At 44.8% G+C, this 4,115-nt stretch overlaps 1 pseudogene; it reads right to left on the bottom strand.

Annotated features, from left to right (window-relative positions):
• Nucleotides 1–2,081: 2,081 nt before the first annotated feature.
• Nucleotides 2,082–3,320, bottom strand: LOC141042865 (uncharacterized; annotated as a pseudogene).
• Nucleotides 3,321–4,115: the final 795 nt, after the last annotated feature.

The following is a 4,115-nucleotide window of genomic DNA, read 5'->3' on the forward strand; positions in this document are numbered from 1 at the left end:
GTACCATCTATGATGCTAATTTTGAAAGGTTATAGATGTTGCATGTGAAACTTGGTGCTGGTGAAGTTGTGTAATGGGGTAGCTGAGTGCTGAAGCTATATGATGTTGTACTCTGATGTATTTCAATTATGAAATCTTGCTTCCTTAATATGGAAATGATATATATTGTGTTCTTAATATGAAATGTCAATTAGATTAATAAATGGATGATTAATAATAGGGCAATTAGCCTGGCTAATCGGGTTTTTCTATTGCAAACGGTTATTGAGAAAACACCGTGGGAGATGACCTCAGGCAACACACACAGTTTCTAGGAATAAACCGTGTTGGATCAATGAACAATCACACACGACATCCTCTTGAAAACTGTTTGCGTTAGGCCACCTTGCGCAAATGTTTACCACATAAAAAGTGTGTGTGATGGACAGCCTTTGCCACACAGTTTCTTCTACGCACCGTGTGTGATGCACTCAATAACGCAATGATAAAATTGTTAAATTGTGTGCAATGGCAACACTCTCACAAACGATATAATGGGGAAAATTGTGTGTGATGTACCTGCGAACGGAAATGTTTTCCTTGGAGTGACTGTGTGGGACGTATATACGAACATAAATGTAGTTCTTAGATTAAATGTGTGGGATGTACATACTAACGGAAACATATTCCTTGGATTGACTGTGTGGAATGTACATACGAATGGAAACGTTTAGCGGGGACTGGCTATGTGGGATGTACTTACGACTGGAAACAATTTGTCCTGTATAATTGTATTTTTAAGCACAACTGTATGTATAATCGTATTTGATTGCTCGCCGCTCGCACACGACCTCATTTTGTCGAGCGTGTGTGCCAGGAGGGCATATCCACGATGGTTTGTGGGTCGTGTGGAAGGAACCCCCTATCGCAGTCACTCACTAGGCGACGGTTCAGAACGTTGTCACGGAAAGGGGATAAAAACCGTTTGTATAGCACCTCGCTGGACCAGTGGTTGCACTAGAGACTCACAGATGACATATCGTTGCGTCTCATTGGTGGGTCTGTCCGACTCGGACCTTATCTTGACTCAGATCCGACTACGTCGAATCTGACCAGATCCTTCCGAGTCCATATTATCCGGTTATCATCCAATGCTCCATGGCTAGTGAGACCGAGCCATCCACCGTGTCATATGCTAGTCTAGTTGGTTGTGCGTCCACACAACCCTTTCGACTAGGGACCTTTTAGAACAATCATCATACAATGTGTAGTCCCACAAACAATACACATCATTGATAATGTCCAAGGACTATCTTTATTCATAAACACATAGGAAATATCATCATACATGATTTCCTCTAGGGCATATCTCCAACAGAAAGACAGTGAAGTGTCATGTACTCGACATTCACACGACACCACTAAAGGAAGCAACAACATATGTATCATCAAAATATCGAACGAATACTAAATTCACATGATTACTCATGACCGGACTTCTCCCATGTCCTCAAGAACAAAAGTAACTACTCAAAAATCATATTCATGTTCAAGATCAAAGGGGTATTGAATATCATTCAGGGTTTTAACATATAATCTTCCACCATATAAACGAACTAGCATCAACTACAAGATGTAATCAACACTACTAGCAACCCACAGGTACCAATCCGAGGTTTTGGGACAAAGATTGAATACAAGAGATGAACTGGGGTTTGAGATGAGATGGTGCTGGTGAAGATGTTGATGAAGATTGGTTATCCCATGATGAGAGGATCGTTGGTGATGACGGTGGCTTTGATTTCCCCTCCATGAGGGAAGTTTCCCGGCAGAATCCCTCCACCGGAGAGCGAAAAGTGCTCCTGCCCAGGTTCCGCCTCGAGACGACAGTGCTTCGTCCTGTAACCTTCCTTATGATTTTTTGTAGATCAAATGGCATCATATACAATAAGATGGGCTTCAAAGGCCTTCCAGGAGACTAATATTTTCGAAGGTACTCCCATTCCTTTCATAGACCGAAGAACTTGAGGTCAACGAGAGGATTCGCACAGCCATCCTTTGTAGAGCCGGTGCCTCAGTTCCATAGAGTCTCCACCAAGATGCTATGAATGAAAGCAGAGAATCAAGTTAATAATGTATTGCATAAATTCTGAATATATACTGAATAAATTAGACTTCACAAAATCACAATGCATACCTGCATTATAATCAAAATTCTGACAACTCCTCGCAAGCTTCTTTGCAAATGATCCTGCTCTATTTTGGAATCTCTTTAATTAAAAATTGGCAGCTTGATCTTGCTTGTCATCATCGCCATAATAAAAGGTATCCACACATCTAATGAACCCTTTGGTTATTGTCCCATCATCAAAAATATTAGTAGCAGCATAGCTATAATATGGATTCAGCAATTATGCAGCCAAGTGCAACGAAGAGTCAAGTCGATCTTTCATCTTTTTCTCAACAATATTAATAACATCTTTGTAACATGACTCCACATTGCCATAGACTTCCTTGATCTCTTTCTTTCCCTTAACTATTTATCCATGAACAAAACCCATAGATGGCTTGACATCCCCATCAACCAAACGAGGACTTTTACCAAAGGCTCAAAGACATTTAGGCAAAGCTTCAAATCTTTGCAAAAAGCCATGCTCATCATCGTAGTTGTTGCTACCTTTACGTTTTTTGATTTAACTTCTCTCAGCTTGTCCCATCTATCGTCAACCACCATCTTCCTCAGTTGATCCTTTTTGTCTAGAAGGCTTTCCAAAGTTAGATAAGCAGAAGCAAACCTAGTGACCCCTGGCCTTATGATCTCTTTCCCTGAAGACAAGTGTTTCATGCAGTACAAGGTCCGTGTGTGCCCATAGACAAAGATAGTGAATGCTTTTGTTTTTTCAAGTACCTTACTAAACCTTGGCAGGTCGACAATTCCTTGCAACATCAAGTTATTGGTGTGCGTCGCACAAGAGATCCAAAACATGTTCGGCCGCTTCTCCAACAACATCTTCTTTGCCCCCATGTTATTAGAAGCGTTATCAGTCACTACTTGGACCACATTTTCAGGACCTACTTCCTCAATTGCTTCATCCACTAATTGGAAGATGACTTCACTTGTGTGCGATACAGCCGACATCTCACTCGGCCTAATAAAACTAGAACCATTACCACTGTTTGTGCACAAGTTCATTATGCTTCTGCTCTTCCTATCTGAGAAAAGCATCAGTCATAATGGAGCAGCCATTCTTCATCCTTTCAGCATCCCGTTCTTGCAACAAACTCTTCACTCTTGCATGTTCCTCACTGTTGAATGTGAGGCCCAAGTGGCCCAGGCCCATATGGGGCTGACCTAGAAGAGGAGCCCCAGATCTCCCATTCAAGTGAGTCACCACATACGAGAGAGACTCACGCGGGTCACCAGAAACCAGCGAGCACGTTGTCTGAAGTTACTCCCTCTCCCCAACCAACTTGGTATCACACCAAGCTGCGTAGTCGCTCACCGGCGAGGCGGTGGGATCTGCCGGAGAGGTGGCTGTGCGGGGCCAGGCGAGAAGAGGCCACTGTGAGTGGGCTGCATGCATTGCGGAAGGGAGAGGGGTGGCGAGCTGGGCAAGGCGGCTGCAACGCAGGAGTAGGACAAGGAGCTGCCAGAGCTCGCACCAGCTGCGGCTGGAGGCGGAGTGCAGCGAGGCCGCGCGGCCGGCTCAAGAGAGGAGGTTGTCGTGCACGCACGGCGAGGTGTGTGGGAGCTGGCGCGTGTGCGTGTGCGCGTGCAGAGGTGGCTCAACGCGTGGGTGAGCTGCGGCTGGAGAGCCGCCACTCCTACAGGGACAAGGCATGGCTGAGGTGGTGCAGTGGAGAAGAAGGGCTGCTGTTGTGGGTCCATCTTCTGTGGACTAGCTGCTGTGTGCTATTCCGGCTGGAAGTGCTGCTGATTCTACTACTTGGAAGAGGTAGAAGGGGAATTCCTGGTCAAGAGTGGGATTACTGTTGTTGTGTGCTGTTGCTTGAAGTATTGTGTTGTTGTTGCTTGTGGTGGTCTGCACTGCTGATCTGCTACTGCTGTTGCTTGCACCTGAGGGTTGCTAGTGCTGCTGTGGTTGTTTGCAGAGTTAGGGAGGAAGATGACATGT

Source organism: Aegilops tauschii, chromosome 3 (assembly GCF_002575655.3).
Source record: "Aegilops tauschii subsp. strangulata cultivar AL8/78 chromosome 3, Aet v6.0, whole genome shotgun sequence".
NCBI lineage: Eukaryota > Viridiplantae > Streptophyta > Magnoliopsida > Poales > Poaceae > Aegilops > Aegilops tauschii.